Here is a 15,700-nt window from a genome sequence, read left to right on the forward strand (position 1 = left end):
TTAATTAATTTTCGGCCAACATTAAATTAGAATAATTTTTCCAGGATTAATATTTTATTTTAACATGCATTTTCGAAAATTGTGTCATAGAATACTTTAATTTTTCGAAATGCAATATATATTTATAGAAAATTAAATTTGAGTTGTAAATTAATTTAAATTAATTTTGTAACAACTTAAATTGAATATTTTTCTAAATATTTATTTGAAATTATTACTAAGATGGAAATAATTCATGTTATTTTCATATCCATCTAAGTAAAATTTATAAATATTAAATTAAAATTTATATTTAGAATTTTTCATTCTAAATTGGAAATTTTAAATAAATATATATTTAAAATAAATAAATTAAATAAAGAGAATCAAAGAAAATACAACTCACTTTAAATAATGATCTTGATTATTATTAAGATATTCGATCTCCATTGTTGGTCTTACAAAAGTTAAGTGTTTTCAATATAACCTCGAGACGCTAGACTTCGTCCCCCTATGGATGGTTATTCATTGAACGCATTTAACACCGTAAGATTTCATTTGATAAGTGTTTTGTGAGTTTTCTTCTCTATTTAGACTCTCCCCTACGGTGACTACTTAGAGATAAACTCATAAAACATGAAATAATGGTGGAAGCTCATAAAATAAGAATAACCTTGAGTCTCGCCTACCGGGACAACGTTGGATTCTTATTTTGATCCAATAAAAGGTTGCTAGAATGGTTTCTATTTTAGATGAGCTGACAACTCTATTCAATAAATGATAATTTGACTCTCGCCTACCGGGACACTGTATCAGTTTGTTGAAAACCTTGAAAATTATTTAGGATTGTATGTTTTAGTATTTTCACTAGTCATTCCTACTTGCTATATGTTTATAATTTCTGAATTGTGTATGAATTTATATTGAACCATGTTATTTTATGTTATTAAGTTGTAGTTTAATTTCGAATCTTCATTGTTGGTCTAACTTGGCTTGTTTATCTCATGAGATAAATCCCTAGTGGATTTTCACCATTAGACATACATAATAGTGTTAGATCTCGAAAGATAAATATTGTATATGCGACATCTAGCTGTTCATCAATTGATGACACCTTAGACTAGTATTTTTACGATATGAAACAAGAAGATTGTATAAATAAGATTACTTTGACATTCGCTAGTCGAAGCATTGTTGGATTCTTATTTTAAACGAAATAATCCTAATTCCTCTTAGCTTATTCATTTCGAATTAGCTTCAAAACATATCATTGGATGAATGGTCTATAAATGATTTCATGTCATTCTATGTTTTCTCTTACGAAATTAAATGACGCATACGATTATAATCCCGAAATTCTATTCCCAATTGATATAAATCCTCAATCTTAGAAATCTCCTACTTGTATGGGCAAATCAGACTTAGAATTAAATAGTAGTGGTGGTCCAAGATAGAATTACTCATTATGTTTGGTATAAATTTTAAGTCTTTGACTTTAATTTTAAATTCCAAATAGAAATTTTCTTATATTTCTAATTCCAGATACAATACAGTTACACTTTCTCAAGTGTTTAATATCCATCTTTTATTAATGGATTCAAACTGTATGGAATATGAGTTAGGTATTCTGTGACCAGGATCCACGTGGTATTCAAACCTAAGTCATCAAAAGACACTACCATTTTTTTAATCTATGGCATTTGTATCTTGTTCATAGTGGATTTGACAAGATCAATCTCTGCAAAGAGTTAATATGCCTATATCCACTGAAAGTAGTTCATCTAATTCGCAGATGGATGTACATTCAGGAGTGGATATGAGTTTTTCGTTGTATTCTTAAAACGATAACTCTAGATTATACCTTTTAGCAAGAAATTTGAAATGTTTGAAAAATTTCATTAATTTTATACCAATGGTTAAAACCATTAAGGTAAGTGGTTAAAGATCTTGCGAACTGATAGGGGTGGAGAAATAGTTAGTAGATATGCAGTTCAAAGATCATTAATTTGATTTTTGAATTATATCAAAACTTACCTCCCAGAAATTTCGATTTGCACATTGATGATTAGTTACTAGTGGTTGCCTAATTCCTTCTATGGTAATACAATTTCAGAATGATGTAATGGTTGTATACTTAATGTAAATCATTACTAGATTCATGGATGACCTAATCGAATTCTTAAGAAAAGCTAGAACTGTTAACCATGGTTTGTTAGCTATTCTAAGTGATTAGGGGTGGACCATCCCATTGTCAATAGATAAGAAAGTGTTTGTTCAAACAAATGCCACTTTTCTAAGATAATGACTAAGTCTGAAAACAAGTAGCAAATAAAAGAGATATTTAATTCTTGATTCGAAAAGTGTTCTATCATCTTATTTGATATATGATGATCCCACTGCCTCTGTTGTCTTGTCACAACCAAAGAGATCAATACCATTTAGTTTTCTTAGACATAATTCACGGTACCTCGTCGTAGTGGGAGAGTTTCTAGGAACTCACCTTCTTATGACTTGGGAGACACTAGTGATTAAAATCCATTGTGAGTTTAAACAAGTAATGGATTGTCAAGATAAGAAACTAAGAAGAAAAGCCAATAGAACTATGGTTTAATCCATTCACATGGAATAACCTAAAGTTTTCTATTACAAGGACATAAAAGAAAATTTTAGTTAATAAGTCTATTCTATGGACTTAACAAACTTCCTGTTCCTAGTATTATAGGTTTGAGTTTATCTAAACCTATGGCTTGTGGTATACCTGGTAATTACTTACTCTAATGCAAGCAACTTACTTTAGTAAGATGCTGAAGCATTTTCTTTCTAATGGCAATCTATAGAAGCTTCACAACTTCTTAGGTATAGATTTTATTTATCTAAGGAAAAGTCTTAACTATTCCAGAAAAGATAAAGTCATGAAAGAATTTCTTAAATCAACAGTGAGAGGTCTTAGATATGCTTTTGTATGCCTTAGACCAGACACCTGCTGTTGAGTGGGAGTAATGAGTAGGTATCAGATTAATCCAGGAGAAGAACATTGGAAGACAATCAAGTAAATCTTAAGATTAAGAAGAGGAACTATATGTTAGTCTATAAGAGTGTGTTTAAAACTCTTAGACTACACCATATCATATTTCGAAATTTGCCTTTGTGCTAGAAAATCTTTCTGATAAGATGGTGATTACTCTGGGGGTGGAATAGTGATTTTGGAGAAGTGTAAAAACCTATCTGAAGTCTCTAGGTCTACCAGAGAGGGACTGAATGTTAAAGTTACAGGAAAGGTACTTATTCAGTCTAAGGAAAGTTCTATACATTTTTGGCACCATTCCAAATTGCCTAAACTACTAGTGTTAATTTCCTGATTAACCAAAAGTAGTTGCCAAAGGTATAGTATCCAGTATCCTAAGAGAGTAGACATATAGAGAGGAATTTCACATTATCAATGATTTTGTGATTAAAGGAAGAGTAATGGTGGAGAAAAGGTTTTGGTTAATTCAACCTTTCAGATCCTATTACGAGGAGTTTACTACAACTACACTTGATTTGTATATCAAGGTGTTGAGATTATTTGAAACACACTTTTTGTTTTATATTAGTGCAAGTGGGAGTTTGTTGGGTTTTATCCCCTAAATAAAACTCATTTCAATATAATCATATTTACTTATTAATATAGATCAGAAATAACATTTAATGTTGCATGGTTCACATGATTTATTTCATGATTATGTGTACATAATGTATAAATTCATCTGAAACCCTTTTCACATACTTGATCCTGTTTATTGTGCCGTCAACACATTGGAAAGTAAACATCACTATGTGAATAAAGTTTCCTAGATTTATCAGACATAGGGTTTTACTGATATGATAATCTACAACAGAGTTTACTTGCATTTGGAGAAGTGCTATGTTCTTTCCAGAGCATTGGTTAAAGTAAAGCTCAGGTTGGATGCATGGAGTATGCATCGGAAGGGACCGATATTGAACTTTGACTTAGATTTATTAAACTTACAGTAATATCTATTCAAGTCAATATCGCCTAGTTGATCCTAGATCAAATGTTCTTAATCCTGTTATGATTAGGCTCAATCTTGAAAGGCTATTCGTGTTCTTTGATTTGTTAGTTAAGCCTACTTTTAGGTCAGGGTGATACGTACATTTTGGGAACACGGTAGTGCAATTGAGTGGGAGCGCTATCATAAACATGGAATCTATAGCTTCTATCTGGCGAATAGTAAGCAAAGGATGATCTCCTTCGAGCTTGACCAAACGAACATAAATTGTGGAGTACTCATTTCACATAAGCTGAAATATCATTTGTACGAGGTCAAGTGTTTTAAGGAATAAATACATTGTAGGGTTTAACGGTAATTTAATCCTTTTACAGTGTAGATCATTCATATAGAGGAACAGTGATCAAATTAGGATTATAACAATGGATAACTAATGATGTGTCTATCTGGTGGAACATAGAGAGCATTCTATATAACTGAGAGTGCCATTCTAAGTTCTATGCGTGGATTCAACGAAGAATTAATAAGTTAGTGAATTTTAGTGCTAAATTCTTGATCTACTTATTGGAAGCTCGGTTATATAGACCCATGGTCCCCGCACTAGTTGAGATAATATTGCTTGTAAGACTCATATAATTGGTTTTGATTAATCAATTATCATTCTCAAATTAGACTATGTCTATTTGTGAATTTTTCACTAAGTAAGGGCGAAATTGTAAAGAAAGAGTTTTATCGGCATATTTGTTAATTATGATACTTTGTATGGTTCAATTAATAAATATGATAAATGACAATATTATTTAATAATTATTTATAGTTATTAAATAGTTAGAATTGGCATTTAAATGGTTGAATTAGAAAATTGGCGTTTTTGAGAAAATCAGATGCAGAAAAGGTAAAACTGCAAAATTTCAAAAAGTGAGGCCCAAATCCACTAAGCATGGCCAGCCACTTTTGTAGGCAATTTAAACTGATATTTTCATTATTTTAATGCCAAATAATTCAAACCTAAGCCTAGTGGAATGCTATAAATAGATAGTGAAGGCTTTAGGAAAATTACACTTTTCTTCTGACACTTTCTGAATCAGAAAAACCTGAGCCTTCTCTCTCCCTATCTTTGGCCGAACCCACTCTCTCTCTCTTCCTCTTGAATTTCGAAATCCTTAGTGTATGAGTAGTGCCCACACACAGCAAGTGATACCTCAATCATAATGAGGAAGATCGTGAAGAAAGACATTCAGCAAAAGGAGTTTCAGCATCAATGATTTAGAGAAAGAGATCCAGGTTCAGATATTGATAATGCTCTGCTACAGAAAGGAATCAAGGGCTAGATATCTGAACGGAAGGAGTCATATTATTCCGCTGCACCCAATGTAAGGTTTCCTAAACTTCATATGTGTTTATTACATCGTTTTAGAAAGTTCATATTTACATCGAGTTTGGGTCTGAGTTTGGGTCGGAGTTCGAGTCCTTGTCTAAATTTTTGTTCGGGTCCGGATTTCAGTCTAGGTCCAAATCAGGCTCCGAGTGTGGGTTCGTGTCCTGGGTCTTGGTCTAGGTTTGGTCTGAGTCCCAAGTTCCAATCCCGATTTGAGTCTGGATTAAGTTCTGGGTCTAAGTCCTTGGTTCTGATCCTTGTCTGGGTTCGAGTTTGGGTCCGGGTCTGGGTCTAGCTTTGGGTCTGATTCTAGGTGTGGGTGTGAGTTCGAGTCGGAGTCTTGGTCCTTGTTTGTGTCTAGGTTTGGACCCCGATCTGGGTCTAGGTTCGGGTCCAAGTCCAAGTTCAGGTCCCGAGTGCGGGTCCAAGTTTGGGTCTTGGTCAGGATCTCGGTCCAGATCTAGGTCTAGCATTTTGATCCCAGTTTGGGTCTTGGTCCGAGTCCAGGTTCAGATCCGGATCCCTATCTAGAACCAAGTCTGTGTTGTAGATCGGGTCCCAGATTTAGGTCAAAGTCTGGGTCTCAGTTCCGGTCTGGGTACACGACCGTGTCCGGGCCCGAGTTCAAGTCTCAATTTGGGTCTGAGGCTAGGTCTGTATTTGACTTTAGGTCTCGGTCTAGGTCCTCGTCACGGTCCTTGTCTTGTTCTAGGGTCCTGGTTCGGCGATTCTTGTTCAGGTTCTAATTTTGGGTCCCAGGGCTTGGTCTGGGTTCAGGTTTGGTTCTTCGCCTGGGTTCTAGTCCTAGTCTGAGTCCCATATCTAGACACCGACCACTGGTCTGTTCCAGGCCTCGTTACCCGAATCGGAGTCAAGATCTGGATCATTGTCACAGCTCTTGGTCTTGTTCTGGTTCAGTTCCCAGGTCCCATTTTTGAGTTTGGGTTCGCGATCGAGACTGGGGTGCGGTTCTAGGTCCGGAGTCTGGTTCTATGTCCATTGTCTGGTTCCATGTTTGGGTCTGAGTTCATGTTCGGGTTCGGGTCCCGAGTCCAGGTTTGGGTGGGGATCCGGGTCCGATTCCAGATTCGGGTCTAGGTTTGATTTGCAGTCCAGGTCCTGGTTCGGTTACGGTTCTGGATCTAGGTCCAATTTTAGTTATGATTCCAAGTCCAAGTCCTAGTTCCAGTCCCGGTCAACTTCCGGTTTTTGTTCCAATTTTGGGTCACAGGGTACGGGTTCGGGTCCACTTTTCGGTTTTGGACTGGGTTCATGTCCGAGTGAGGGTTCGGATCCTTGTCAGGAACGGGGTCCAGGGTTGGGTTCCAAATCCAGACACCGAGTACAAGTTTTGTCCAAGCCCTGGGTCCAGATCTGGATCCCAATCTCGGGTCCCAGTCTTGTTCCATTTCTGGTGCCAGGTCACGAGCTGGGTCCTAGGTTCAAGTTTGGGTCTGGGTCGTTTACTATATCCCGGTCCTAGTTCTGTTTCCCAGGTCTCTATCCTGATTCGGGATACAGGTCCCGGTTATTGTTTGGTTTTGTGTCTCGGTCTATGTTCGAGTTCGAGTCCTAGTCTCGGTTCAGGTTTAGGTCTCTGTGTGGGTTTTGATCTCGGTTCGGGTTTGGGTTTAGGTCCTAGTCCTACTCCTAGTCCTAGATCAGTACTAGTTCCATTTGCGATTCTTAGTTCGAGTTTGGGTTTGAGTTCGGGTCGGAGTTCGAGTCCTGGTCTGACTTTGGGTTTGGGTATGGATTTCAGTCTAGGACCAGATCAGGCTCCGGGTGTGGGTTCGCGTCCTGGGTCTTGGTCTAGGTTTGGTCTGAGTCCCAAGTCCCAATCCCGATCTGAGTCTGGATTCAGTTCTAGGTCTAAGTCCTTGGTTCTGATCCTAGTCTGGGTTCGAGTTTGTGTCCAGGTCCGGGTCTAGCTTTGGGTCTGATTCTAGATGTGGGTTTGAGTTTTGGTCCGAGTCTGTGTCCGGGTTTGTGTCAAGGTGTGGACCCCGATCTGAGTCTAGGTTCGGGTCCAGGTCCAACTTGGGGTCCCGAGTGCGGGTCCAAGTTTGGGTTTGGGTCAGTATCTCGGTCCAGATAGAGGTCCAGCATTTCGATCCCAGTCTAGGTCTTGGTCCGAGTCCAGGTTCCTATCTTGATCCCTATCTAGGTCCAAGTCTGTGTTTAGGATCGGGTCCCAGATTTAGGTCCAGGACCAGGTGTCAGTTCCAGTCTGGGTACACGACCGTGTCCGGGCCCGAGTTCCAGTCTTGTTTTTGGTCTAAGGCTATGTCTATGTTCGGTTCTACGTTTGGGTACGGGTCTTGGTCAGGGTCCTAGTCCTGTTCTAGGGTCCTGGTTCGGCGATTCTTGTTCAGGTTCTAATTTTGGGTCCCTGGTCTACGTTTGGGTTCGGGTTTTGTTCTTCGTCATGGTTCTGGTCCTAGTCTGAGTCCCAGATCTAGACACCGACTACTGGTCTGTTCCTGGCCCCGTTACCCGAATCCCGAGTCAATATCTGGATCATTGTCACGGGTCTCGGTCTGGTTCTTGTTCACTGTCACGGGTCTCGGTCTGGTTCTTGTTCATCATGAGCATATGTGAAGTATTACTCTGACAAGGAGTTTATAACTTCAAGTTTATTTGCTAAGATATTAACTAGGAGTAGAATGGGATGAGGGTTATTGGCACTACAATAAGTAAGGTTTTGGTTCAAATTCATACACAAGTTCAGAAAATAACGAATAATCACATATGTTATAAAAATACTAAATCTAACATAGTTTATTTTCCAAGGTTTCCAACATAATGAAATACAGTGTCCCGGTAGGCGAGAGTCAAAAATAATATTTGTTGAATAGAGTAGTCAGCTCATCTAAAATAAAACCATTTTAGCAACCTTTTATTCGATCAAAATGAGAATCCAACGTTGTCCCGGTAGGCGAGAGTCAAGGTTATTCTCATTTTATGAGCTTCCACCATTGTTTCATGTTTTATGAGTTTATCTCTAAGTAGTCACCGTATGGGAGAGTCTAATAGAGACGAAAACTCACAAAACACTTATCAAATGAGATCTTACGGTGTTAAAAGTTTTCAATGAATAACCATCCATAAGGGGGACGAAGTCTAGCGTCTCGAAGTTATATTGAAAAAATTTATCTTTTGTAAGACCAACAATGGAGATCGAATATCTTTTGATTAAAGCTCATTATTTAAAAAAAATATATGTATTTTATTTAATCATCTGTTCCATATTTTAATAATGAAAAATTAAAAATTAAAGTTGGTTTAAATAAAAAATCAACTTTAATTAAATTTCAATTATTATTTAAATTCGAAAAATAAATTCGAAAATAATGGAACAAATTTGAAAATATCTTGTTTAAGTTGTTTAGAATAATCTAGAAAATCAACTTAAATATCTTTCAAATTAGATTTAATTAAATATAAAATTAAGTTGTAACCACTTAATTTGAAAATATTCCATTTTAAGTTAATATTTGAAAAAATATCAACTTAAAAAATATCTAAAGAATCTTAATAACCAATTCCTAAAATTCCTCAACTTAATTTTGAAATTTGAAATTGAAAAGATATTCAGATTTAAGTTGATTAGTTAGAGATAACTAATTTTCAACTTAAATAGGAATATTAAATGAAAAATTTAAATTAAGCTTCAGAAAGAATCTAGTTGGTTAAAATTCTATATTTAATTAAATACAAGAAAATACATATAGTTTAGCTTAGAATATAATTCTTTAAACTATGGTTTTCTTAAATTAATTTCAAAATAAATAAAATTAATTATGTTGTTAATCAATTTTATTAGGTTAAACTAATTTAATTAACCTAGTACAGTTATCCAAATTAGGCAAATTGATCTTCACAATTGGGGTAGTTCATGTGAGGGGGAGCAGGGTTCAGTATGTCGTACCCACTTCTATAGCCCCCAACTCTCACACAAGGCCTAAAAGAGAGGAATTTAACCTTAAAATGAACAACTCTTATTAATTGAATAGGCCCAAAAACTAAATGGGCCTAAATACAATCTATAGAAAACTATGATATTTTATTTAGCAACAACCTATATGTATCTATAACAAAATTAAACATATAGGCTCACACAGGCACACATTTGGATGGATCCTATAATGTTGCTAGGTCATACACAGATGAAAGAAGATTGTAAAATTTACCTGTTACAAATTATTTACTTGACCAATTGAACTATGGGTTAAAATCAGATCATTGGATCTCTCAACAAGTTAACCATGGCAATTTAGATCAAGCAATAATAAGTTTTATAAAACTTACATACAAGCTAAAACACATACTCCTGCAACAAGATGAATTGGATAGTTAGATGTAGGAATTATTTTATTTTAAATAATTATTTTCGAAAATATTTAAATATAAAAAAATATTTCGGTTTTTAAGAATAAAATAATAATAAAAAAATTTAAAATTAAACCTACAATTTTTGAAAAAATAGGTTTCAACTAACCTAAATATCATTTCAAAAATTATTGCTAACTATCTTTTAAAATTTTTAAAGTTATTTTATAAATTAAATATAAAATAAAAAAATATATATTTTTCAGATTTTATAATGTAATTTAAATAAAAAATAACAAAATTTAAAAAGTTAGCAAAATATCTTACTTCTATTTAAAATTACATGATTATACTAATCTTATTTTAAATATAAATAAGGTCAAATAATTTTAAAAAAAATTAATTTAAAAAATATTTAATATCTGACCTTTAAATTTAAAATTAAGATAAAATAATCAAATTTAAAAATAAGATATAAAATCAAGCAAAAAAGATAGACTTTTACTTGTTTTTCAAATTCAAATTACACTAATATCTAAATTCAATTTTAAAAATTCAAATTAATTTATTTCTGATATTAGATTTGAAAATTGAAAAGTAAAAATCAAAATACAAAACTACACAAAAATCGGAAGTTAATTCCATGAAATAGCATGAAAACTCGAAGAAAAACGAAAAAATTGCGAGTTGTACGGACTGTATGCTGTGCATACTGCCCCCGCGCGCATGGGAAGGTGCTTGACCGAGGAACCTCGGCGCAGGAGGCTGCATGCAGCCTCTCCGGGCGCGCGAGGCTCGGTTTCAGACAAAATTTTTTCTGTGCGTGTGCTGTCCGAGGGATGCCCCTCATCCGCGCGCGAGGGTAGTTGCACCACCCTGATATTTTTTGAAAATTCAAAAAATAAAAACTAATTCAAAATAAATCAAAATTGAGTTCTGTAAAAAAGTAAATTGCTTAATTTTTTCCATACTATCCAATAAAAATAATCCACAAATAGATATTCAATTATTTTTAACTAAAATTCACAAACATCAATCAATCATCATACAACACACAAAATAACATGATACCATCCAAAACACAAACAAATCGTTTTAAGTCCAAATTTCTTGCAAAAAAATCAATTACCATGGCTCTGAGGCCAGTTATTGGAAATTATTTTACCAGGATCTTAGATCTACTCACAAGTATGTTGATTAACATCCTAAATATGAACTTCTAAAACGATTATAAAATAAACACATATAAAGTATGAAAAACCTTACATTGGGTGCAGCGGAATATTATGTCTCCTTCTGTTCAAATCGCTAACCCTTGTATCCTTTCTGTCGCAGAGTATTATCAAGATCTGAACCTGGATCTCTTTCTCTCCTTCCTTTAATGTTGAATCTCCTTCTTGTTGAATGTCTTTCTTCACGATCTTCCTCACTACGATTGAGGTATCACTTGCTGTGTGTGGGCACTACTCTAATACTAAGAGGTTCAAAATTATACAAGGAAGATGAAGAGTATGAAGTCGGCGGCTAGGGTTTAGAAAGAGAAGGCTCAGGTTTTTGTCTGAAGGAAACCAGAAGTAAAAGTGTAAATTTCATGAAGCCTTCACTATCTATTTATAGCATTCCACATAGGGTTAGGTTTGAATTATTTGACATTAAAATAATGAAAATATCAGATGATAAAGCCTATAAAAGTGGCCGGCCATGGCTATATGGATTTGGGCCTCACTTTTTGTAATTTTGCAGTTTTATCATTTTTGCATCTCATTTTCTCAAAAACGCCAATTTTCAAATTCAACCATTTAGATGCCAATTCTAACTATTTAATAACTATAAATAATTATTAAATAATATTGTCATTTATCATATTTATTAATTGAACCATACAAAGTATAATAATTAACAAATATGCCCCTAAAACTCTTTCCTTTCAATTTCGCCCTTACTTAGTGAAAAATTCACACATAGACATAGTCTAATTTGAGAATTATAATTGATTAATCAAAACCAATTATATGAGTCTTACAAGCAATATTGTCTCAACTAGTGGGGGGACCAAGGGTCTACATAACCGAGCTTCCAATAAGCAGATTAAGAATTTATAACCTAAATTCACTGACTTATTAATTCTTCGTTGAATCCACGCATAGAACTTAGAATTGCACTCAGAGTATATAGAATGCTCTATATGTTCAACCATATATACACATCATTAGTTATCCATTGTTATAATCCTAATTTGATCAATGATCCTCTATATGAATGATCTACACTGTAAAGGGATTAGATTCCATGTTTATGTTAGCGCTCCCACTCAATTGCACTACCGTGTTCCCAAAATGTACATATCACCCTGACCCAAAAGTAGGCTTAACTAAAAACTCAAAGAACACGAATAGCCTCTTGAGATTGAGCCTAATCATAACAGGATTAAGATCATTTGATCTAGGATCAACTAGGCGATATTGACTTGAATAGATATTACAGTAAGTTTAATAAATCTAAGTAAATTTCAATATCGGTCCCTTCCGATGCATACTCCATGCATCTAACCTGAGCTTTACTTTAACCAATGCTCTGGAAAGAACATAGCATTTCTCCAAATGCAAGTAAACTCTGTTGTAGATTATCATATCAGTAAAACCCTGTGTCTGATAAATCTAGGAAACTTTATTCACATAGTCATGTTTACTTTCCAAAGTGTTGACAGCACAATAAACAGGATCAAGCATGTGAAAAGGGTTTCAGATGAATTTCTAAATCAAATAGACAAGCAATTGACAACATGAACCAAAACATACACAAATGAATGAAAAATACTTTTGTTTCTTTATTGATGGATTACTTTGAAATGGAGTTTTATTTAAGGCATAAAACCCAATATCTAGGCCCCGTTACCCAAATCTTGAGTCAAGATCTGGATCACTGTCACGGGTCTCGGTCTAGTTCCGGTTCAGGTCCTAGGTCCCATTTCTGAGTTTGGGTTTGAGATCGAGATTGTGGTGCGGTTCTATGTCCTGACCCTGGTTCTGTGTCCCTAGTCTTGTTCCATGTTTGGGTCTGAGTTCAGGTTGAGGTTCGGGTCTCGAGTACAGGTTTGGGTTTGGATCCGGGTCTGGCTCCCAATTTGGGTATAGGTCTGATTTGGAGTCCGGGTCCTAGTCCGGTTACGGTTCTGGATTTATGTCCAATTTCAATTATGATTCCAAGTCTAAGTCCTAGTTCCAGTCCCGGTCAACTTCCGGTTTTGATTCTAATTTTGGGTGACAAGGTACGGGTTCGGGTCCACTTTTGGGTTTGGGACTGGGTTCAAGTTCGGGTGTGGGTTTGGGTCCTTATCAGTGTTCGGGTCCAGGGCCGGGTCCCAAATCCAGACACCGACTACAGGTTTCGTCCAAGCCCTGGGTCTAGATCCGGATCCCAATCTCGGGTCGGAGTCTCGTTCTACTTCTGGTGCCGGGTCTTGAGCTGGGTCTTAGGTTCAAGTTTGGATATGGGTCGGGTACTAGGTCCCGATCCTAGTTCTATTTCCCTAGTCCCTATCCTGATTCTGGGTCCAACTCCCGGTTATTGTGTGGGTTTGCGTCCCGGTCTACGTTCGGGTTCGAGTCCTAGTCTCGGTTTGGGTTTAGGTCTCTGTCTGGGTTCGAGTCCTAGTCCGCGATACTAAAAAACCGCATCGCAAAAAATGATGCGGTGTGGTGCGGTTCGGTTTCTCGCGGTTTGAACTATCACAATTTTTTTTTTGAAATCATCATAAAATAGTTAAACTATCATTAATATAATTATTCCAAAAGACTTAAGAAAATACAACAAACTTGAGACTAATAAAAGTTATAACAACAACAATAAGTCAATAATCTTTTTAAAGTTTCAACAACACACCTAAATCAAAATAACAAACTTGAAACTAGTTAAATTCCAACAACAATATAAATGTACAACTAACATACTTTCAGCAATAGATTAAAAATAAAACAAACACAAACTTCCAACTCCAAATTTCAATACACATGTATGGGCTTGTTGCTAAGAAGAGAGGGTTTGTGAAGAGTTATGGATTTTGCCCTAAGATTTATAGGCTTGGGTTAGGCTCATATGTATGGGCTTAATTAAATAAATATAAAAATTGAAATTTTAAAACATGAGGTGCGGTGCGGTTTGAATCGCGATTTAATAATTCAAAACCGCAAACCGTACCGCAACACGCTGTTTTGGAAAAATTCAAACCGCAACCGCACCGCGAAGAATTTCAAACCCCATTTTTTTTGCGGTGTGGTGTGATGCGGGCGGTTTGAGTGCTTTGAGCGGTTTGATGTACACCCCTACCCGGTCCTAGTTCTGTTTCCCAGGTCCCTATCCTGATTCTGTGTCCAGGTCCCAGTTATTGTGTGGGTTTGGGTCCCGGCCTAGGTTCGGGTTCGAGTCCTAGTCTCGGTTCGGGTTTAGGTCTCTGTATGGGTTGTGATCTGGGTTTGGGTTTAGGTTTAGGTCCTGGTCCTTGTCCTAGTCCTAGTTTGGTTCTAGTTCCATTTGCGATTTTGAGTTCGAGTTCGGGTCGGAGTTCGAGTCCAAGTATGAATTTTTGGTTCGGGTCTAGATTTCAGTCTAGGTCCAGATCATGCTCCGGGTGTGGGTTCGCGTACTGGGTCTCGGTCTAGGTTGGGTCGGAGTCCCAAGTTCCAATCCCAATTTGAGTCTGGATTCAGTTCTCGGTCTATGTCCTTGGTTCTCATCCTGGTCTGGGTTCAACTTTGGGTCCGGGTTCGGGTCTAGCTTTGGGTCTGATTCTAGGTGTGGGTTTGAGTTCGGGTCCTAGTCTGTGTTCGAGTTTGTGTCCAGGTCTGGACCCCGATCTGGGTCTAGGTTCGGGTCCAGGTGCAAGTTGGTGTCCCGAGTGTTGGAAATTATTTTACCAGGATCTTAGATCTACTCACAAGTATGTTTATTAACATCCTAAATAAGAACTTTCTAAAACGATAAAATAAACACATATAAAGTTTAAGAAACCTTACATTGGTTGCAGCGGAATTAAATGACTCCTTCCGTTCAGATATCTAGCCCTTGATTCCTTTCTGTAGCAGAGCATTATCAATATCTGAACCTGGATCTCTTTCTCTGAATCTTTGATGCTGAAACTCCTTTGCTGATGATCTTTCTTCACGATCTTCCTCACTATGATTGAGGTATCACTTGATGTGTGTGGGCACTACTCATACACTAAGGATTTCGAAATTATCAAGGAAGAAGAGAGAGAGTGGTCAGCTAAAGATAGGGAGAGAGAAGGCTCAGTTTTTCTGAATAGAAAAAGTCAGAAGAAAAGTCTTATTTTTCTGAAGCCTTCACTATCTATTTATAGCATTCCACTAGGGTTAGATTTGAATTATATGGCATTAAAATAATGAAAAAATTAACTTAAAATAGCTACATAGGTGGCCGGCCATGCACTTAGTGGATTGGGCCTTGGGCTTTGCAATTTTGCAATTTTAACACCTTTTGTATCTGATTTTCTCAAAAATGCCAATTTCCCAATTCAACCATTTAAATGCCAATTCTAACTATTTAATAACTATAAATAATTATTAAATAATATTGTCATTTATCATATTTATTAATAGAACCATACAAAGTATCATAATTAACAAATATGCCCCTATAAACTCTTTCTTTACAATTTCGCCCTTACTTAGTGAAAAATTCACAAATAGACATAGTCTAATTTGAGAATTATAATTGATTAATCAAAACCAATTACATGAGTCTTACAAGCAATATTATCTCAACTAGTGGGGGGACCATGGGTCTATATAACCGAGCTTCCAATAAGTAGATCAAGAATTTAGCACTAAAATTCACTAACTTATTAATTCTTCGTTGAATCCACGCATAGAACTTAGAATTGCACTCTCAGTATATAGAATGCTCTATATGTTCCACCATATAGACACATCATTAGTTATCCATTGTTATAATCCTAATGTGATCAATGATCCTCTATATGAAT

The sequence above is a fragment of the Cannabis sativa genome, chromosome 9, assembly GCF_029168945.1.
Source record: "Cannabis sativa cultivar Pink pepper isolate KNU-18-1 chromosome 9, ASM2916894v1, whole genome shotgun sequence".
In the NCBI taxonomy this organism is placed as follows: domain Eukaryota; kingdom Viridiplantae; phylum Streptophyta; class Magnoliopsida; order Rosales; family Cannabaceae; genus Cannabis; species Cannabis sativa.